This window comes from Theropithecus gelada, chromosome 15, assembly GCF_003255815.1.
Source record: "Theropithecus gelada isolate Dixy chromosome 15, Tgel_1.0, whole genome shotgun sequence".
Taxonomy (NCBI): Eukaryota; Metazoa; Chordata; class Mammalia; order Primates; family Cercopithecidae; genus Theropithecus; species Theropithecus gelada.
In genome coordinates, this window is record NC_037683.1 from 61,025,613 (window position 1) to 61,049,930 (window position 24,318).

Here is a 24,318-nt window from a genome sequence, read left to right on the forward strand (position 1 = left end):
AAAAAAAAAAAAAAACACATATTTTTTCCCAAAAAAAACCCCCTTAAAAAAAAAAAAAAAAAAAAAAAAAAAAAAGAGTATTGTTTTTATCCAAATTACCTAAGTATAGATGACAAATACCAAAGATTACAAAAGACAGCCCTAATTTCAGTGAGACACCTCAGAGAATGAGTATGTTTTTTAAATCCATAGTAACTTTACCTTTCCTAACAAATGGCGATTAAGCATTCTCAAAACCACTACCCAAGCTGCAATATGATTTTATATCATTCCTGATTTGCTATCACTGGGCTACAAATTGCAAGTGTCTTTCATTTGCTGAAGACTTATATTTCAAGGTTAGTCACAACCATTGGCCTTTCTAGGTATAAAAACATCATATCTTCTTATGGAATTTCAAAAAAGAGTAAACATGGTCACTTTAGCATTGGCAAGTATAGCACATGTCCTGCTTTTTTTTTTTTTTTTTTTTTTTTTTTTAAGAGACAGAGACAGGGTTTCACTTTGTCATCCAGTCTGGACAGCAGTCTACTTTATTTTTAAACTCAATTTCCTTTAGGTATTTTATACATTAAGAAAAAACAATTTATATATTACTTCTTGTCATGCCATTTTACTAAAAGGAAACCAGTAACAATATAATCCATAAACCACATGCTACAGAAATGTATGTTTGATTTTAAAAGATTTATCTCCAACCTGTCAGTATGCCTTTTTTGTCTGTCTAAATTTAAATCAGAAAGGTAATTTTTAACAAGGTCTTTAAGTTCCCAGTGAATCAAAGCAGTTGTTTAAAGTAAGCAATTAGCACATTATCTGCCAAGGTACTTCAGCCCCATAAGAATACTTCCAATAAAATTAATCTATCAATTGCACTAATAAAAGAGCAGCAGAAAAAACACTTTGGGTTTTCAACTTTCTTTCTCAATAGTTTCTCTAGGACACTGTAAAACTACATATCACACAAAAGTGCTTAATGTCAAACCTCAAATAAAGGACACAATCTGAAAAAACAAGAGGAAATCTAACAATTATGAAAACACAGCAGAGAGAGTAACTGATTATACAAGGTAGTCGGAGGAGGAGGATCCAATGGTCACGAAGACAGACATTTGACTCTGAGTGCTCTTGACTACCAAATTTCTATATAGGAAGGGCTCAAAGGCAGTCATCTGGCTGAAACTCAGGGCTAACAGAATATATATATATATATTTTTTTTTTTTTTCTTAAGAGACAGCGTCTCACTCGGTCACTCAAGCTGGAGTATAGTGACACAATCATAGATCACTGCAGCCTCAAACTCCCGGGCTTAGGTGATCCTCCCATCCTCAGCCTTCCAAGTAGCTGGGACTGCAGGCATGCACCACTATGCCTGGCTAAAGCTTTTTTTTTTTTTTTTTTTTTTATTTTGTAGCGACGGGGACTCCCTCTGTTCCTCAGGCTGGTCTCAAACTCCTGGGCTCAAGTGATCCTCCCACCCTCAGCCTCCCAAAGCACTAGGATTACTACAGGTGTGAGCCACCACATCCAGCCCAGAGTACATTCTTAAAGCTAGTTTACATGAGCAGTATCATCAGCAAACTGAGAAAATGGCTGACAAAAAATGAATACTTCATTCACATTAATGGGCTCTATGTTTCAGAGACACAAAATCCAGGACTTTTCTTTTTCTAACATTTTATCAACTATTCCAATTATCAGTTATGGAATTTACTTAGTTTCTTCCTCCCACAAATTAAGTTATGAAACCATCAGCCTAAAACCATACTTTTAAACACATATTTTGACAATTTTTATCTTTTTTATTACTTTTTGTGGATGGCTTATAGAAAACCTGATGGGCACTATCAATAAATTTTGAGGTGATTTTATAAATTTATCAAGACTGTGGCTCAAGGGTGGATTCTAGAGTCCTCCGGCTGATTGACCCTGTCCCTCAAAAAAGAGGGGAAAAATTCTGCCTATACTTTTCAAATGCCCACCTTGTTCTACTGTCTAATATGGATCTCTTTCTCATTCTTCTGCTGCTTAGCTTCCCAGTCCCTAAGTATTTCTATATATCCTCTCCAAGATCAGGCAGCTTGATTCTGTTTCATCACCTTGTATTAAATCCTGACACCTGCTCACACTTAGCCTCAGCTCTTGCTTCAAAAGCTTTAAAAAATCCGACTGCCACCTAACTCCCAAATTAACAGGACAAGATAATTGGAACCCTTTTAATCACAGTTGATCCTTGAGAAAAGGTCCATTTATATGTGGCTTTTCTTCCACCTCTGGCACCCCTGAGACAGCAAGACCAACCTCCCCTCTTCTTCCTCCTCCTCACCCTACTCAGCGTGAAGGTGAAGATGAAGACCTTTATGACGATCCACTTCCACTTAATGAATAGTTCTCTCCTTTATGATTTTCTTAATAATATTTTCTTTTCTCTAGCTTCGTTATAAGAATACAGTATATAATATACAAAATATGTAAGAATCAACTGTTTATAATATCCATAAGACTACTGGTAGTTAAATTCTTGGAGAGTAAAATGTTACATACAGGTTTCCGACCTCATGAGGGATTGGCACCCCAAAACCCCAAATTTTTCAAGGGTCAACTGTATATGATTCATGAAAATTCATAAAAATTGAAAGTCTTCAACATTAAAGAGCAAGTGCAAGAAAACAGTAATTTTTAGTCATTATATTCTCAGAGAGACCACTAAGACACATTAAAATTAAACCCAGAGTAGAAAACACTTTTATCTTAGCCAGTAATTTCAAAATCAAGCTGAAGTAGATAGCAACTCAGTGGTGTGACAAAGCCACTTGGTCAATATTATAATCAGAGAAAGCAGCAACCATATGATGTGGAAGAGACTGCTATTTATCCACCAATATCTGTTCTCTTCTTTTGTATTAACAAAACTGTAACCTGAACAGCTTCATTACATTTCCCAGGCTCAAATATGGTACAGTATGAACATGTGATCAAGTTCTCTCCAGTGGTGTTCGAGCAGAAGTGGTGACGTGCCATTTCCCGGCTGGAGTCTGCTTCCTCCACTCTCTCTTCCGAACCACAATGAATTCTGGGCAACAACCTAGATGCAACCATGCACATGAAGACAATGGCCCTGGGACTCTGTTGAAGAAACAAAATGGAAAGAACCTGGATCCCTAAATGATAGCTTGCTGCACAGCTGCATACTTGGAACTCCAACTATTACAGGAAAAACTTCTACACTGTTTGAACCATTGCATTTTGGGGTCTCCTTGTTGCAATATCTAGCACTTCCTTAACTAATATAATGGACCTAACATCATCTCCCTCCCTACATTTGTTCACTAGAGAAATGAAGAAACAATGTCAGAGAGGTTAAAGCAACTTGCCAAAAAGGGAAGTCATCACGACCAAGTTCAAGTGAGAACAGAGGTTTCTTGACTTCCAATCAAGTGTTCTTTCCACTGGACCATCGGTAACATGAGGCATGGCCTGTACATTCCACATCACTTACCATATCCCAGGAATTTTAAGATCAATAATTCAAATACTGAGAAAATTTACATGACGATGAGTTCAGATGATCTCACTGGTTGCCATTTACTAAAAGTACAATGAATTCTATCAAATTCCTGCCTTTACAATTTAGTTCCTTCTCAATATCACATGCTACTTACAGATTTTGAAATGAGAGTCTAAAATAAGATCAAAGGCAGGAAATTCCAAGTCAGAACTGATCGCTGTCCAGGAAAACAAGACATTAAAATAAAAAATAAAACCACAAACTTGGCCAGGCACGGTGGCTAATACCTGTAGTCCCTAGACTTTGGGAAGTCAAGGCAAGAGGATCACTTGAGCCCAAGAGTTTGAGACCAGCCTGGACAACATAAGGAGACTCCATCTCTACAAAAACTTTAAAAATTAGCTGGGTATGGTAGCTCAAGCCCACAGAAACAGCTACTTGGGAGGCTGAGGTGGGAGGATCACTTGAGTAGATCAAGGCTGCAGAGAGCCAAGATTATGCCACTGTATTCCAGCCTGGGTGACGGAACCAGCCCCTGTTTTTAACAACAACAAAAAAAAAACCCACAAAACTGAATAATGCCTAACTAGTTACAAATTTTATCTAATTATTCTTGAATACTGTGTTTTAAAGTGTGGTATATGGATGTGTATTTATGCTAAATATATGAGTATATCAATGAAAAACAGTTATTTTTTAAAATCTAAGGGCGTATGAATGTCTAGAATTTTTGTAGCATCCAATCTAAATCTTCAAAGTTAGCTTTTTTATTTTTTCCAATATCACAAATTTTAAGTATTTTTCCTTCACCAAAACAGTTACGTATATTGCTCAGTACAAAACATTTTCTAAATAAAGACTTTGTGTTCATACAAAATATCTACAGTATATTTACAATAAAACTGATACCCAATTATTTTAAAGGTGTTACTGGCCAATAAATGTCTAATCTGAATAGCAAAATCTCCATATTCACAATCTTACTTCAAATACCATTCAGTCAGCTAAAATTATTAAAACATCACAGAATGGATGTTTTAGATATTTTGCTTGTATTTTCTCCCTTCAAAAATGACTTAAATTTTGTATACTCACTCTCTAAAATAACTTACCTAATTCTTAGCAAATATTAATATGGTACAAAGTATACATAGAGTAAGGATGTAATATTTGGGATTTTCTATAAAATACCCAAGTATAGAAAGAAAAATAAAAGAAGATTGATAGATGAAACAGGAATGTCTAAATGTTGACAATAGGTACACTGGAACTCATAATACTAGTCTCTATTTCTGTGTTTGAAATTCTCCATAATAAAAGGTCTTTTAAAACCCATGTATGTGTCTCTTACTAGGGGAAAGGCAATATTCTAAGCATTTTACATGTATTAACTCATTTAACCCCCATAATAACCCTGAGATAGGTACTCATTTTACAGATTAAGAAACTGAGGCACAGAAAATTTAGATAACTTTCCCAAGGTCACAAAGTGACAGAGCTGGAATTCCAACCTAAGTAGTCTCGCTCCAGAGTATATATGCACAAAGAAAAGCCCAGAATGTACAAATTGTGGATAATTTTTATTTTTGCTCATTCCTAGTTTCTAATTTTTCTATGAGAATATGTGTTTTGTAATTTTAATAAAGTTACCAAAATAGGAAAATCTTGATTCACATTCTAATACATTTTGTAGAAATAGAGGATACAACTTTCTGACACCCAAATCACTGAAAGCGTAGAAATCCATCATTAAAGGGTGTCATAAAGTGAGCAGCAATTTAATAGAAAAATTGTTGATAAAATGATGAAAGATTACTTTGTTACTTATGTTTACCAATGCTTTATGAAAAGAGTAATATTGAAAAGGGGCCAATGTAATTTAGCCAGACAAAGCACTTAAAAGTTTTCTTCCTTCATTTTCAAGGAGAAACATAACCATTATAATTTCCCCAAGTAGACTCCTAGGAAATCTTCCTCCAAAATAAAAAGTCTTACTCTGGAAAAGAATTTTATAGACTGATTACAAGTTTATTGGCAAGATTTTTTATTGTTGCAGAGTGACCAATCAACCTCATTTGGTACTTTTCCTAAAAACTAAATTACTAAATTCATGTAGAATGAAATAGATATGGTTTAGTTATTTTAATTTGCATTACTTAGTGTTAATGAAAGCTGAAGACCAAATGAACAAAAAAATTTTACAGGAAAATAGTAAATTTCTCTATTTTCAACAAAGTCAATGTACATACAACAAATGGACATGGAGAATATCTCTATATTTGAGTACTTAACGGTTACAAGGACAAAAACAAAGTTATCGCAGTACTGTTAGAAGAACTACAGTGAAAATGGTCAAATGAATAAGATCAATAGTGCACTGTGAAGCAATGACATATATTCTTTTGCAAACTCTAAGACTGTCCACAGATAAGATAACACCTTAATCTGATTAAGCTCACAGTCTTACATACCTCTATCATGCTAACAGAGCAATCTGACACAGAGAGCAAAGCTCTGAGGGGTTTTGGAGAGCCCCCTTTGGGGGCTAAAGGGAGCAGGGAACCATAGACCTGGATGCAAATCCTGGTTCCAGCACTAGGCAATCACTTACCATCTTGGAACCTGTTTCCTCATTGGTTAAACAAGGTCTTGGGAATAACAATATAAAGTATGCCTTAAAGCCAAGAGAGTCTTGCACATAGCAGGTACTGTAGAAATGTGTGCTTCCTCCCTCCCTCAGTACCATGTGGGACAGTCAAGGAAGGTGAATGATGGAAAAGAATTTGAATTTAAGTGATAAGTAGGGAGTCTCTCATCAAGTGAGCAGTAATGAAGTAGAAAAATTGTTTTAATGATAAAAGATTAATTACTTATATACAAAGATGGGATCTTACATGCAAGCCATTAGAAAGAAATAAGACACCAGCCCCAAGGTTAGAATATACATAAGGTTCCCATTTAAAATACAGTTTATGCAGCACTATTCACAATAGCAAAGACATAGAATAAAATACAGTTGACTTTTAACTCATATGCTGAAAACTTTTCAATAGCTCCCCATTGCAACTCCACAGGAAGGCCGAAAGGTCCTAGTCTCGCAACGCTCCTTCAGTTAGGGCGCTTTAGCCACATGGGCCTTCAGTTTCCTCCTTGATCCACCCCAACGCCCACACCCTCAGCTCCTTCCACATCTGGGTCTAGAACTCTCAGGCCCCTCCGCCTCAAGTGCTCTTGACTTGTTGTTCAATTGTTCAAATAAGCTGTTTCTTCTCTCCCTTCACATGTTCCCTCGAACATTCCCTGTCTCCCCACCACCCCCATAGCCTCATATAGTTCCCTACCTGCCACCACAGTGACCCACTACTGTACCATTCATAGTTTTTATCACAGTCTCAAATGATTCGTCATTTACTTATTTCTGCTTCCCTACTCTAGCCGCACCTCCCCAAATGCAAACTCTTTAAGGCAGGGACTTTTTCACCACTATCTCCCCAGCATATAACAAATACCTATTCAATAAAGATTCACTGAAAAAGTGCAAAGCATGACATAGAATTTGGAATGCCATGTTGGATTAAACAGCTCCTATGTGCTAAGCACTCCACAAGACACTTTAATTCCACTAGATCCTCACAATAACTTTGGGGTAAATATTAACTCCATTTCCCACATGAGGAAATAGGAGCTCAGAGAAGTAGTCACTTGCCTGAGGTTATACAGTAGTATTAACAGTCAGGATTTATTGAGAATTTTACCATGTGCCAGGCAGGTACTGTCTCACTGGTATTGTATTCTCTCACTCGATATTCAAAACAACCCCATGACATAAGTACTACTATTAACTTTACCTTCATATGAAAAACCAAGCGAGGAAAGCAGAGGTCAAAATTAATCACCTAATTATGTAAGAAGCAAAAGCATGAATATAAACAGTCTGCCTCCAAATCTCACGTGCTTAACCACTCTTTAAGAAAGTTTAGATATAGTTGACTTAAAGTCTTTGTAAAATTAAGATCACCAAGCAGCCGGTGGCTCATGCCTGTAATCCCAGCACTTTGGGAGGCTGAGGCGGGAGGATCACTAGAGGCCAGGGGTTCGAGATCAACCTAGGCAACAGAGTGATCAATACCCCATCTCTACAAAAAATTTTAAAAATTAGCCGGGCACAGTGGTATATGCCTGTAGTCCTAGCTACGCAGGAGGCTGCAGTGGGAGGATCATTTGAGCACTGGAGATAGAGGCTACAGTGAGCTATTATCATGCCACTGCACTCCAGCCTGGGCAATAGAACAATGCCCTATAGCTAATAATAATAATAATAATAATAATGTTAAACAACTAAAGCTAAATTAAGATAATCCATTAAAGCATTTCGCTCAGAGCCAGGAACATAGCAAACAGTTTTTATTTTTTTTATTTTATTTTATTTTATTTTTTATTTTTTTTTTTTTTTTTTGAGACAGAGTCTCGCTCTGTCGCCCAGGCTGGAGTGCAGTGGCCGGATCTCGGCTCACGGCAAGCTCCGCCTCCCGGGTTTACGCCATTCTCCTGCCTCAGCCTCCCGAGTAGCTGGGACTACAGGCGCCTGCAAACAGTTTTTAAAAGTTAGTTATTATTCTTAGTCTGAATATAATACCTTGTTTTTTCCATTGTATTTTGCTGCATCTCAGGAAATCAAATAAATCCTTAAATGAATTACCTGGGTTTGTATATACAGTGTTAAATCAACTTCCCAAAGCAGCTTATCAGCATATGCAAACAGCTTTGTATCTTTGTATATACTGCAATCCTAAAAAGGTAATCAAGTATAATATGCACACATTACATATTAAAGGGTTACTCTTTGCTCAGAGCACAAAACATAAAAATTGTTTATCTAAACTTAACCTTCATCTGGCACCATCACCAGCAATACATCTCCTACATTTGTATATGTTCTTTGGTTGTATGCCTTTATTTCATCATTGACTGTTCAGTTTAAGTTCAATGAGTATCTAACAGAGGATAACAATTGGCCACTTCCATCATGACAACTATCAATCTGTAGTAAATCTATGCTTCTCGTCACTGATATCAACACTTTCACATTTATATTTTGTTTTTTTAAATAAGCAAATAATCACTAAAATTAATTAAAGCAATTATATACCCAAATGATTGCTTAAACACTACACACATACAGATGGCAATGCCACTGCAAATGAATACTTAGCTGGCAGGAAACCCCACCATGTGACAGGTGAAAACACAGCTCAATGAGACAGGGAAATTTGTGTGTACACGAGTTTACTTGTAAAAACAGGGTTTGAAATAATACTGGAATGCTCAGGAAGAAATGTCCAGAAGCAGGAAGATCAAGAGGAAGCCACTGCATGTTCTTTCTCAGTTCCTGCAGCTGCCTCAGAAAACAGGGCTTGAACTAAGACTTGGCATCACATTCCAGGCAGAGGGAATATGAGGATATGGTTTGAGAGGACAAAGTGGAGAGCTAAGATCAGTCTCTAATGTCCCTTCCAGCTCTGAGAGGGTTATAATCACTGCTCAAGACATTCTTGTCTCATCCTGAAGGGCCTAGTTTCCATCTATGTAGTAGTTGTACCTGCTCAGATGCCAGTAAAGAAGAATCAGACCGGTGGCGCCAAGATGGCTGAATAGGAACAGCTCCAGCCTCCAGCTCCCAGCATGAAAAAATGCTCATCATCACTATCCATCAGAGAAATGCCAATCAAAACCACAATGAGATACCATCTCACACCAGTTACAATGGCAATCATTAAAAAGTCAGGAAACAACAGGTGCTGGAGAGGATGTGGAGAAATAGGAACACTTTTACACTGTTGGTGGGATTGTAAACTAGTTCAACCATTGTGGAAAGCAGTGTGGCAATTCCTCAAGGATCTAGAACTAGAAATACCATTTGACCCAGCCATCCCATTACTGGGGATATACCCAAAGGATTATAAGTCATGCTGCTATCAATACATATGCACACGTATGTTTATTGCAGCACTATTCACAACAGCAAAGACTTGGAATCTACCCAAATGTCCATCAGTGACAGACTGGATTAAGAAAATGTGGCACATATACACCATGGAATACTATGCAGCCACAAAAAAGGATGAGTTCGTGTCCTTTGTAGGGACATGGATGCAGCTGGAAACCATCATTCTCAGCAAACTATAGCAAGAACGGAAAACCAAATACTGCATGTTCTCACTCATAGGTGGGAATTGAAAAATGAGATCATGTGGACACAGGAAGGGGATCATCACACACTGGGTCCTATTGTGGGGGAGGGGAGGGATAGCATTAGGAGATATACCTAATGTAAATGACGAGTTAATGGGCGCAGCACACCAATATGGCACATGTATACATATGTAACAAAGCTGCACGTTGTGCACATGTACCCTAGAACTTAAAGTATAATAAAAAAATAAATAAATAAAATAAAATATACATGTCTGAGCAAATTCCAGTATCATGCTCAATAGTGATCTACTTGAAGTGCTTCCATCAATGTGACTTTTATCTTTAATTTTATGTAATATTGTGGACATACCAGTAAATGATATTCAAAAAATTTTACAATGAATTTTCACTATTAGAAAGTTGAGGCCAAAATTGTTATTTTTTATTTTTAAAAATGCCATTTCATTCCTAGAAAACCCCAAATAGTCCAGTGGAGAAAAATTAGAAACAAAAAAAAAATTGAGAGTCATTTGCCTGATTACAAAATTAACAGCTTCCTTATGTATTATAACTGGGGAAGTAATGTGATAAATAAAATCTCCTTTTCACAAAAGCAATAAAATAGTAAAATATTGAGGTATAAATTTAATAATATAATTTATACAACTTGTGCAATAAACGATTTCAACCATAGAATGAGTTTTGTAAATAGAATGAGTTCATTGTTTTTAGGCAACAAATTGGTGTTCTAGAGACTGCACCTCTCTAAATTATGTAAATTCAATATTGTGACAAAAACAGGAACGTAATTTTGCAGCAAACGAATTCGAAGATTTATTGGAGAAATAAGCACTGAAGTATAATGTAGAAAACCTAAAAAGGGGTATTGAAAGTTCATTAGGCTTGAAAAATTTTTTAATGTTTCAAAATATTTCACCAAGACAATTCTGTTGCACTTCATAAAAATATATATCAGTGTAGAAAAAGATGCATTATAAAATAAACTCACACATATGTAGAAATTTAGTATATAACTATGGTATTTAACTGGGTGGTTATTTAGAAAAATTGTGAAACTCTATCTCAGATGTTCTATTGAACACACAACATACACACAGACCCTATCTCCTATTAGATCACAAATTTAAAAGTTAAAAAACAAAACTCTTGGTTAAAAACCATGGCATTCTTTCCATAATATGGAGTGAGGAAACACCAGACAGGAAATGTCTATCTTATAAATTTTAAAAAATAAAAGATCCATTTAACTAAGTGAAAATTTAAATGTTCTCCATGATACAAATAAAGCCAAGATAAAAAATGCCACACTGGGAAAAATATTAAATACGATAACAACAACAACAACAAAACCCCCACAGTATCACTTCTGCATATTTCCCATTGGGGTAAAAGGAATTTTATATAATTTCTTTTAAAAAAAAGTAACATTTACTAATCTTCTATTATACAGTGAGCATTATTCGTGGCTGTTTTTATTTATAGGGTACTTAATAATCAGATATTAGTTAACCTTTGCAATCAGCCTGGGCAGGAGTTGATTAGTCAATCATTTCATATTAGCATGGAAATATCAAGCAGCATATTCAAGAATCAGAAGAGGATCTTGAAGTGAAACGCTGACATCCAATTGACAGAATACAGTATGTAGGACGTCTTTCAGATAAAGTTAGTTTAAGAATTTTATTTAAACAAATATGGAGGAGGAGGAGAAAGGAAAAAGGGTTAAGATATAATATGTAGTGCTTCATAATTTTTTTTTAATATTATTATTTTGAGACTGAGTCTTGCTCTGTCGCCCAGGCTGGAGTGCAGTGGCGCCATCTCGGCTCACTGCAAGCTCTGCCTCCTGGGTTCACACCATTCTCCTGCCTCAGCCTCCTGAGCAGCTGGGACTACAGGCGCCCGCCACCATGCCTGGCAAATTTTTTGTATTTTTAGTAGAGACGGGGTTTTACTGTGTTAGCCAGGATGGTCTTGATCTCCTAACCTCGTGATCCACCCGCCTCAGCCTCCCAAAGTCCTGGAATTACAGGCGTGAGCCACCACACCTGGCTGCTCTTCATAATTTATTTAATTAAACAAATGTTAAAACTAGTACATATTATTTTCATACATACAGGCCTAATGGAACTTTTCAACACTCTGTTTTAAGTAAATGACTGACTAGATGAACAGCAATAGCCACTCCATAGACCAGCAACTTACAATAAAGTCAGTGTTCAAAAGAGTTTCTTTCACCCTCAAAGACTACTACTGCCTTTCAGCCCAAATTGAAACACTATCTAAGAAATTGCTCCCAAACTGGCTTACTGCCAAATTGATAGAAGGGTTATCAAAGATCAGATCAGCTCAGGAACAAGCCACACAAATAAGGCAGAACCAGCATGATTCCCAGAACCACAAAAGTGTCCCCAAGTCCCACCTACCATACCTAATTTCATAGGGAACTTTAGCATCATTAAGCTGAAGGTCTGAGGTAGGCCAAAAACTAAACCACTCTGTAGAACTGGGCAGCCTGGGTACCACTTCCTGAGCATTTGATCTTACTATCTGACACTTCTTGGCTATATCCCAAAGTGTGCCATACATCCTTCAAGTTCTATTCAGCTCCCGTTTTAAAAGTGAGGTAAGAATTGAAAAGGCTTGCCGGGCGCGGTGGCTCAAGCCTGTAATCCCAGCACTTTGGGAGGCCGAGGCGGGCAGATCACGAGGTCAGGAGATCGAGACCATCCTGGCTAACATGGTGAAACCCCGTCTCTACTAAAAATACAAAAAAACTAGCCGGGCGTGGTGGCGGGCGCCTGTAGTCCCAGCTACTCGGAGGCTGAGGCAGGAGAATGGCCTGAACCTGGGAGGCGGAGCTTGTAGTGAGCCCAGATCGCGCCACTGCACTCCAGCCTGGGTGACACAGCGCGAGACTCCGTCTCAAAAAAAAAAAGATACAGAGGCACAAAGAATTGAAAAGGCTTAAAACCAAACACACTTTGTGCAAAAGTATTCATGGATAAATCTAAAAGATAAACTAAGGACTATGCAGATAAAATATTGATCAGTAATTGAAAATAACATTTGTAAAGAGTTTTACTAAAGAAAAGCTTACAATAAAAAACACTTGAGAAATTTTTGCATACAACCATGAACGCAACAAAGTTTAAAACATAAGCCAGGCACAGTGGCCCATACCTATAATCCCAACACTTTGGGAGGCTGATTTCAAGACCAGCCTGGGCAACATACAAAAAATCTCGACAAAAAATAAAATATTAGCCAGGCACAGTGGCATGTCCCTGTGGTCTCAACTACTCAGCAGGCTGAGGTGGGAGGACTGTTTGAGCCCAGGAGGTCGAGACTGCAGTGAGCCAAAGATTGCAGCACTACACTCCAGCCTGGGTCACAGAGCAAGACTCCATCTCAAAAATAATAATTATACATATATGTGTGCATACACACACGCACATATACACACACATATAGTATATATAATGTGTGTGTATATATGTGTGCATGTGTGTAATATAGAGAGAAATATAGAATTAAAAAAACAAATAGGCAAAAATGTTGATAGGGTTATTTCTGAAAAGGATGATGGCTGATTATGTAACCTACTGTATTCCCCTTTGCTACTTTTAATTTTGTTCTTAAATTGGGGCATACATTATTATTTTAAAGTACAAAGCAATTAATTCTCTTAAATAAAAAGATACAATTTTTAATTGCAATTTTTTAAAAAGTGATATTATTTACTCACTTGAAACCACGGTCTTTTATCATTCTCTAAAGAGGTGGTTTCACCGCAGCACACACCAAGACAAAAAAAGTCTCACTTGATCCAATTATACCACTTATTAAGAACTATTTAATGAGAAAGTCACACACCTTTGAGTTATTAGAAGCTATAATGGTCCTGCAGAGTTCCAAACAAGTAAGCTAACAGAATTACCTTTGATTCTAAATTGTTTGCCAGGAGATTTATCCATCTGTGCCTGAAAAAAAATCAAGTGTTCCTCCAGTATGTTCAACATCCTCCAGTCTCATTTTAATCAAGTATGTTAGCCTCAGTCTAGAGAGTATTTTTAATTGCTTGAACTGCAGTATAAGTAGTTTCTTATTTTAATTTTCCAAATTCATACACAACATAATACCAAGAAAATCAAAATTTTAGTCATCAATAGGTAAATTTTAGAGAGGTCTTTAAACGTTTTGGCATCTGTCGAAGAATAAAAAAAGCTTTGATAGTGACATTTGAACAGACACCTGAAGGAAGTAATGCACAGTCCAAACAGGAGGAATGACCTTGAGACGGAAGCATGTTTGGCAAGTTTAGGAAAGACCAAGGACACCAATGCTGGCTGGTGCAAGTTAGCAAGTTGGGCAGTGAGAGATTACAGAATGAAGCAGAAACCCAGATCATGTAAGCCTCTACAGGGTGCTGGGAGCCTTTGGATGTTTCTCAGTGAGATGGGAAGTCCTACAGGGTTTCAGAAAGAGGAATGGCATATTTGACTGACATTTTTAAAAGATCATTGTGGCTTCTAGGGAGAACAGACAGACCATAAAAGGACAAGGATAGAAAAAAAGAAAAAGAGAGGGACCAGTTAGGTTACATCAATAATCCAGGAGATAAATCATATTGCCATAGACAAGGATGACAGCAGTAGAGATGGTGGGAAGAGGTCAGACTTAGGACATGTTTATTTTTTTCCAGATTTATTGAGGTATAATTGATGTCTTAGTCTGTTTTCTGCTGCTAAACAGAATAGCTGAGATTGGGAATATTTTATAAAGAACAGAAACTCACTTGCTCACAGTTCTGGAAGCCGGAAAGTCTAATATCAAGGTGTCAACATCTGTGGAGGGCCTTTGTGCCACATCATCACATGGTGGAAGCGCAAAGAGACAGAGGGCAGGGAAGGACTGACTTTTATATTGGCACCAATCTCACCCTTGAGGGTAGCGCCCTCATGGCAATCACCTCTTGATAGTCCCACCTCTTAATACTGTTACAATGGCAATTAATTATTATTATTATTTTTTGAGATAGAGTCTTACTGCTGCCCAGGCTGGAGCATGGTGGCATGATCTCAATTCACTACAACCTACATCTCATGGGCACAAGCGATCTTCTCACCTCAGCCTCCCAAGTAGCTGGAAGTACAGGCTTGCGCCACCACATTCAGTTAATTTTTGTATTTTCTTAGTAGAGATGGAGTTTTGCCATGTTGCCTAGGCTGGTCTCGAATCCTGTGCTCAAGCCATCCACCTGCCTCGGCCTCCCAAAGTGCTGGGATTACAGGTGTGAGCCACAGCACCTGTTTAAACATGAGTTTTAAAAGGGACAGGCATTCAAACCATAGCAACTGACAAATAAAAACTGTATATATTTAGAGTGCGAAACCAGATGTTTTGATATATATACACAGTATGAAATGATTTCCACAAACATATCTATCACCTCATCTAGTTACCATTTTGTGTGTGTGTGTGTGTGTGAATGGTGAGAACACTTGAAATCTACTTTTAGTAAATTTCAACTATATAACACATTAACATTAACTATAGTCACCATGTTATATATACATTAAGTCTCCATTTGGTCAAAGGGTACATGCCTGCAGTTGTAAGTATTTCAGATATATTTGGTAAGATTTGCTAATGGACTAGACGTGGAATGTGAGAAGAGTGAAGGATGACTCCAAAGTTTAGGGTTCAGATAACTGGAAGAACAAAGCAGTCATACACTAAGATGCAGAAGTCGAAATCATTTATCCATTTCTAAAATAACGCAGCAATGCATGAGTTGCCTAAATTCTTGGAAGTTCAATTTACTTTTGTCCATATCAGCTAAGAAAAGCTACATGATAAAAGGATGCAACACACAGACTGTATAAGCTTCATCTGCTTCTCAATTTTATTTGGGGCTAATCTTGACTCTACACAACAAATGTTAAAATGTGTAAGCTGAGCTGCAGCCTGGATTTACATTCAATTCATACCTAACACCAATGCTGCAGTCAATACCTGCCCCGGTCCTATCCACTTTCCAATCCCTGTAAGGCCTCAGTGGCCCTCTAATCCATACCTATCCCACATAGCTTTTAAAATATTATAAATTGAAACCAGTAAGATAGAGAGAAGGAGAGGAGACAGGCAAGTCAGTAGGTAGATGGGTAGATAATCCTTACTTCCCTATTATCACCTTCCTTTATTGTCCATTCCATTTCCTATCTCCTTACAGGCTTTACGTCAAATGTTCAAAACGTACTGAAGGCATTGTGTACGTGTCTAAATGTGGGATGAGGGGGCAGGGAAAAATTGATTGTATTGTAAAAAGAAACATGAAGAAAGAAAAAATGAAAGCATAATTACATGCTTAAGAAAAATCTCTACCAATATGAAGTTACTTTGTTAATATATAATTTGATTTGTGAATGAATCATCAACTGTTGCTAAAACTGTTAAGTTAAAGGAAGATAGGGAACTTTATATTAGAGGGATCAGGATGATCCCACTTGAATTGATTGATTCATCTTAGCATCACTAAAAGTAAGAATAACACACATATTGTATCCTCACAAGGTGATGGAATAGGACATACACAGGCTTCTGTAAGAATACTCTTACCTAAAAACATTTGCCACTAATATACACAGCTCTCTACATTTAATTTCCAATTTACAAGAAATATATGAGATACAAGAACAAGGTACCTCTTCTAGGACAATATCACTTGCTCTTGACCAGAGCAATAGGTCAAGTCCAGAATTTGGGACACTTTACAGGACAAAGGACTCGGTTTCTCCAACAAATCAATGACAAGGGAGAAAAGGAGTGGAGGTTTTGTACAGAATAAGTGACTAAACACACATAATAACCAAATTATGTTATATTTGGGAAACTTACATGATTCTGATTTCAAAAAACCAATTCTACTAAGACAACCTTGGCACAACTGAGAAATTCTGAAATACGGACTGTATTAGATAATATTTAGGAATTGGTATTAATTTTTTTAGGGTTGATAATGAATGGCCTAGTAATTGCACTTTAAGAAGTCTTGATTAATTAAAGACAATTACTTTTTTAAAAAAAGCTAGGGAGGAAAAAATGTTAGAAAAACAAGACTGACAAAATGTTGATGCTGTTGAAATTAAGTTCATTCAGTATATTTCCTATTAATGTGTGTATGTTTTAAATTGTCCACAGTAACACATTTTTAAAAATAAAAGAAAATAGAAAAAAAAAGTAACTAGAGATTGTAAGATTGCAATGCGAACTGTTAAAAAAATTATTACCATTTTCAACCATTAATCTGTGTGGATGAAAATTTCCTTGATGATCTGCAACAAAACCAAAATACAAAATCACAATACAAAAATAAACTGGAGGCTGAGGCATATAGAGATTATCATTTTTATTCATAATCATTCATTTCAATGTTATGCTCCTTATAATAGCTTCATGGTTCAGACTGACTTTATAATAAGAGTATGCTATAAATTCAAATGTAAAATAGCTTTATTTTGAATAATAAAACATTTATTTTGAATAACAAAACATTTATCTGCAGTTCTCAGTAAGATATGTGGAGGTGGAGAGACAGTCTAAGACCTTAAAAAAGGTTTGAAAATGTTCTGCCCTAGACTGTTACTTTCACCTGTTTCAGTTTTGCTTTGAACAAAAAATGTTACAATTTACAACTCAAAGTGAAGAGGTTGCTATTAAGTATCAAGAAAGATGTTACATATAGTTAAGAGAATATGATAATCTTGCAAAGAATAAATTAGAGTCTGGATGTGGAAGAATACTTGGTCTAGAAGACCTCTTTTAAAAAATGGATTGCAGTTGGGCGCAGTGGCTCACACCTGTAATCCCAGCACTTTGGGAGGCCAAGGCGGGAAGATCACTTGTTAAGTCAGGAGTTCGAGATTGGCCTGGCCAACATGGTGAAGTGCCATCTCTACTAAAAATACAAAAATTAACGAGGTGTGGTAGCACGCACCTGTAATCCCATCTACTTGGGAGGCTGAGGCACAAGAATCGCTTGAACCCAGGAGGCAGAGGTTGCAGTGAGCCAAAATCGCACCACTGCACTTCAGCCTGGGCAACAAAGCAAGACTCCATGTACATAGATAGATACATAGATAGATAGATAGATAGATAGATAGATAGATAGACAGACAGACAGACAGACAGACAGACAGACAGTGATTGCAAAAGTACTTGCAAAGGAGACCAGGAATTTCCTCAGATAATGGCCCAGAGCTTTTCCATAAAGCATGGAAGAGATACCTAAGCCTGAAAAATGTTGCAATACCTGTCATTCGTTCATTCAAGAAATATTTATGAGATGCCTACCTTGTGTCAGACACTATAATAAGCACTGGGAATACAGAGAAAAATCCCTGCCCTTATAGATTACATTTCTAGTAGAGGGAAGATAAGAATAAGCAAAATAGTAAATTATATAGCATTTCTGAAGATAAGTGTTATGGATAAAAGTAAACCAGGGCGGAGGATAGACAGTATTAGAGAGAGGTTTCCATTTTTAAAAGGATGGTCAGGGAAAGCCTGAGGAAGTATTCAAGTAGACTGAAAGGGGCTAGAAGAGCAGTTTCATCATCTCAGAAAAGAAGATTCTAAGCGGAAAGAGTAGCAGTACCAATGCCATGGTGAAAGCAGGCCTCCGATGTCTGAAGAACAGCAAAGAGGCTAATTTGAGCAGATTAAGCGAGAGACGGAGAGAGTGGCTATAAATGGAGTTGGAGAGGCAACAAATGGGTCAGATCATGGCAAGCCTCACAGGACAATCCTAAGACTGCCTTTTACTTTGGGTGGTAACGGGAAGCCACGGGAGAGTTTGGGGCAGAGAAGAGATCTAACTCATGTTTTTTATAAAATCACTCTGGCTGCTGTTCTGACAATACTGCAAGGGGAAAGAAAGAAGCAATCCATTAGAAGGCCAGGAAAGATTGCAAAAAATGGCCTTCGGTTGCTCCCAGTCTCTGTATACAAAGCGCTTTACAAAGTGACTTTGCTGCTCCCCTCGGAAAAAAAGTAGACTAATTTTCTATCCCCTTCATCTGGCTTGACCTGGTGACCTGCTCACACCAACAGCAGGGAAAGTGAAGCTGTAGAAGTTCTAAGTCCAAGCCTCAAAAGGCCACATAGTTTCCTCTTGATATCTTGCTTCCACTAGACCACCATGTAAAGAAACATAAACATGAGATAGTTTACTGAACCATGTAGAGCAGAGACAAGCCATCTCAGGTGAGGCCTCCAAACCTACCAGTCCCCATCACTACATGAGTGAGCATGGGCAAGACCAGCAAAAGAGCTGCCCCCCATCTACTCCAAGCCCAACCTAAGCTGCCAACCACAGAATCACAAACTAATAAATAACTGTTGGTTTAAGCCACAAAATTTTGGGGGTTGGTAACAATAGATAACTAATACAGAGGCTACTGCAAGATCCGGGACATAAACAATGGGGGCTTAGACTAGGGTGACAGCAGTGGGTAGTGACAAGTACATGGATTCTAAATACATCGTGAAGGCATAGCCAACACGCTTTCCAAAGTAACAGTATATATATATAGATTATGAGAGAAAGAAGAGCCAAGGATGATACTCAGGTTTTTAGCCTATGTCATGAAAAGGATGGAGTTTCTATTAACTGAAAGAGGGAAGATTATAGGTAAAAAAGGAAATTCAGTTTAGTTTGAAATATATATTAGTCATCCAAACAGAAAATGCTGAGTAGGCACTGGATATACAGAGTCAGGAGTTCAAGGGAAGGCCAGACTGAAAATATAAATTTGAAAGCTAGTAGGGTATTACTAGTATTTAAAGCTAATATTTAGGCCAGGCGCTATGGCTCACACCTGTAATCCCAGTATTTTGGGAGGCCAAGGCGGGTGGATCATTTTTCAAGACCAGCCTGGCCAACCTCTCTACTAAAAATACAAAAATTAGCCTGGTGTGGTGGGGCGCACCTGTGGTCCCAGCTACTCAAGAGGCTGAAGCAGAAGAATCGCTTGAACCCGGGAGGCAAAGGTTGCAGTGAGCCGAGATCGTGCTACTGCACTCCAGTCTGGCTGACAGAGGGAGACTCCATCTCAAAAAATAAATTGGCCAGGCGCAGTGGCTCACGCCCATAACCCCAGCACTTTGGGAGGCCGAGGCAGGTGGATCACGAGGTCAAGAGATCGAGACCATCCTGGCTTAACACAGTGAAACCCCATCTCTACTAAAAATACAAAAAATTAGCCAGGCATGGTGGCGGGCGCCTGTAGTCCCAGCTGCTCAGGAGGCTGAGGCAGGAGAATGGCGTGAACCCGGGAGGCGGAGCTTGCAGAGATCGCGCCACCGCACTCGAGCTCAGGGGACAGAGTGAAACTCCATCTAAAAAAATTAAATAAATAAAATAAATAAATAAATAAATAATAAAGCTAATATTTAAAGGCTGAATGATATGATCCAGAAGTATAAGGTCTAATGACTGAGCCCTGAAGCACTTCAGTGTTAACAGCACTCTTATCAGGGAGATAAGGAAAAACCAGTAAAGGAGTCTAAAAAGGGACAATAGGTAGGAGGAAAACCAGGAATTGTGGCATTTTTGCTAATAAAGGAAAAAAGTGTTTTAAGAAGCAGAGAGTGGGCTGGCACAGTGGCTCACTCCTATAATCCCAGCACTTTGGGAGGCTGAGGCAGGTGGATCATTTGAGGTCAGGAGTCCGAGACCAGTCTGGCCAACAAGGTGAAACTCCATCTCTACTAAAAATACAAAAATTAGCCGGGTATGGTGGCACATGCCTGTAATCCCAGCTACTCAGGAGGCTAAGGCAGGTGAATCGCTTGAACCCAGGAGATGAAGGTTGCAGTGAGCCAAGGTCAGTGCACTCTAGCCACTGCCACTGCACTCCAGCCTGGGCAACAGAGTGAGACTCTGTCTCAAAAATAAAAATAAAGAAGCAGAGAGTGACTAGCTGTCTCAAAAAAAACAAACAAACAAACAAAAAAAAAAAAAAAAAAAAAAAAAAAACGCTGACAGATCAACTGAGAGGTAGAAACTTGGAAGAGACCTTTAGATTTGGGAAAAAGAAAGGGCGAAGCATAGTGCCTCCACCTGTAATCCCAGCACTCTGGGCTGAGGCTGGAGGACTGCTTGAGGCCAGAAGTTCAAAACCAGCCTGAGCAACATGGTAAGACCCCACCTCTACAAAAAGTAGAAAAATTAGCCAGGTATGGTGGCGCATATCCACAGTTCTAGCTACTCAGGAGGCAAGGCAGAAGTACCATTTGAGCCCAGGAGTTGAAGGATGTGGTTAGCTATGATCACACCACTACACTTCAGCATGGGCAACAAAGCAAGACTCTGTCTCTAGATGAAAAATAAAGTCACTTTTAGAAAAGTGACTTCTCAGAAAAGTTACTTTTAGAAGAGTAATTTTTTGATAGAGGTGAGGGAGAAAACCGGATTAAAGTGAGTTTAAGAAAGAATAGAAGGAAAGTAACTGGACATGAGTATAGTTATACCATAAGGGGTAACAAATAAATTGTGCAGTGGCTTAAGCAGGAATGGGGTCAAAAGCTATTATTTTAACATGGAAAAATACCAGCATACTTGCATTATTGAAGGGAATAATCCAGTAATGAGGGAAAATGCTATGTTCAGAGACAGAGATGCTGGAGACAAATCCTTGGAAAGGTAAAAGGAATGAGACCTAGTGCATGAGTGAGGAGCTGTCCTTAGAAACAGACTGTAGATGAGAAAATAACAGATGGCAATCTTAGGTAAATGCAGGTATGCCCACCTCCCACATTCATGGTAATTTTAATTCACATTAAGGCGTTTTCTACACCTCTGGGCCCAGAATTGACCTAAAAATACTCAACATAACCTTCTAATCCTACCAATAGATAAGAATTGGCACACATGATGAAATGTATTTACAAAAGTATTTTGGGAGTTCAGAGGTCAGGAAAAGGTACATAAAAGCAAATAGGCCACACTGTCCATCCTTTCTCCGACAGATAACACAAATATTCACTGGAGACATATATGTTATTTTTAAATTTAGAAACAGTACTATGCCAACTGTCCTACTCTAACAGAAACTATAATGACTTGATGGATAAATGTTAACAACAGAAAGCTTCATCAAAATTTAAATTCCGGGAAACTGCCCCTTCTCGGGGTCATGATGGGCAGCAAGATGGCGTCTGCTAGTAGGGTCGTTCAGGTAGTGAAACCACACACTCCATTAATAAGGTTTCCTGACAGAAGAGACGATCGTGAACCCAATGTATCGGAAGCTTTGAGATCAGCAGGGCTACCATCTCACTCTTCTGTAATTTCACAACATTCTAAGGGAAGTAAATCACCAGATTTGCTGATGTATCAGGATCCACCAGATACTGCAGAAATAATAAAAAACATTACCTCAGAAATACAGAAGGAAACTTGTGTCTCAAGAAGAAATTGAATTTATCCAATGTGGAGGTCCTGAATAACCATGGTGGCTGCTGTTTGTCATCAGACAATAGAATTATCTTTACAATAAAGGACTTCCAAAATGACAGATGAGAAACTGTATATTAAACACCTTTAATAAATACTATGAAAAAATGAAATATAGAAAATTTAGATGGACACTTGTATTCCCTAATTTATGTATCTTGGTCAGCTTCTCCACAAGCTTACCTATTTATACACTTTATACTTATTAAAGTATACATTTTTAAATAGCCTATTAATTTAATCTTGATTCTCAAACATTACCAGTGTTGAACTATTAAAAGCACATAATGTATAGTAAACTATCATAGGATTCTTATAATTTCACTTTTCTTTCTGTTTAGACATGGAAAAATTTATCAGTCAGAATTGCTGTTTTAGGTATATGATTTTCCTGAAATTGGGTGAGGATCAGTGAAATAATGACTCTATTACTTGTTCTTAATTCTCCGTTCTCTAATGTTTTTTCATTCACAAGTTTACTGGAGTATAACTGGCTTAATAAGTATATCCTACTTTGAATGATAAAAATATAGTCAAGCTAAAATAGGTGACTATACTATTAAGATGGAGGCGATCATACAAAAGGTTCCAAAGAAAGTCAAAGAGCATAAAACGGAAAATAATTAAGAGACCAAAATGAATATAGCATAGGAATAAAGATTTCACTAGAAATTGCAATTTATTATGTTTCGGAGATTGTAAGGAAGTCTTGTTCTTTGGTTTATTTTACTGTTTTATGATCTTGTATGCAAATCCTGATAACCATTAACTTTCTCAAACTTAATGTCTCAAAGCCTCATAAAATCAACATAAATATGTACTTACTAAGCAGTTTATGAAACTTTAATGGGGCCCCTCCTGTGCCAAGGGTATGTATATTATGAAGCAAAGCCTCACAAACCTAAATAAATTCTCTTCCATACTTTTAAAAAAAAAGAAAGTTAAAGTCCAAACTACTAAAAGCTATCCATATGCTTCAGAAAAGTGCTGTCACCCTTACACCCAAATCTAAGCTCTTTCTAACCTGTCTTCTCCTCTAAATAATCTTTCTTCGCTCTCTCACTCCTTCCCAAGCTTTTATACTGATACCATAGTCAATAAGCTTTCTTATATCCTCAGCCTCTTCACTAGATGCTCCCTGTACCTCCTAGGCCTAATACAAACTAAACTCCCCTTCTTTGGTGGCCCCCATCAGTAAAGGCTAATCATCCCTCCAAGCCCAAGGCCCAGAAGAATGTTTCCAGACCACTCGCCCCATCCCACCCCCACCCTCTGTGCCTTTGAGGGTGTAACATCTAAGTATCTTCATCTCTCACATATACTGATCCATATGCAATCTAAACCTCAGAAATTAGGATCACATTCTACCCTTTCTCCCTGGGTACCACAGTCATCTATAGTCATCTGGGTGAGCAATTCATCCAACGCACCACCAGTCTCATTGTTCCTGAACACCTCCATTTTTACCATCTATATCCACAGCCAAACCCTACATGCCATCTATACCCTAAAAATCTTAAATTCCAATATTCTACTCTGACCAGAATATTTCCATCATTTTCATTATCTCCCTTTTAGCTACAAACACTTGTATATTTACTTCATCCAGACTTTTAATCATTTTAATCAATTATGTTATCTCAATCTTTCAGCTCCTCCTGGCTCTATCATCATCCCTATCCAGTCTAAACTTCACATTCCATCACTCTGACCGTTCTTTCAACAATATTTTCAACTCATTTGCATTCTCACCATATGCACATAACAAAATCCAAATACTGTATCAATCCAACTACTTATCATCTCTGGTTCTAGTGAATTTTGCTGCCAAAAGTCACAGAATCATATGAACTAGATTATTACAAATTAATGATCCTGGCCTATCTAGGAAACCTTCCAAAAACTGTAGTTGGCTCTTTCTCCTATTCCCAATGGCATCTGAGCAGTCTCTTCTTGTTGAATTCTCTCCCTCCTTATCTTCTAGACGTCCAGTGTCATTAGGCTGTTCCTTCTGTCTTTTTCACTGAGTCATCTTACAGAGCAGTGTTTCCCAGGGTTTCCCTTCTGTTTTAT

The 24,318-nt window shown here is 37.7% G+C and overlaps 1 protein-coding gene and 1 pseudogene across 1 annotated transcript in view; one reads left to right on the forward strand and one right to left on the reverse strand.

Annotated features, from left to right (window-relative positions):
• The window catches only part of FOCAD (focadhesin), a 315,281-nt gene that overhangs the window by 285,946 nt on the left and 5,017 nt on the right, over positions 1 to 24,318 (reverse strand). The window lies entirely within an intron of this gene.
• LOC112608288 lies at positions 21,926 to 22,238 on the forward strand (annotated as a pseudogene).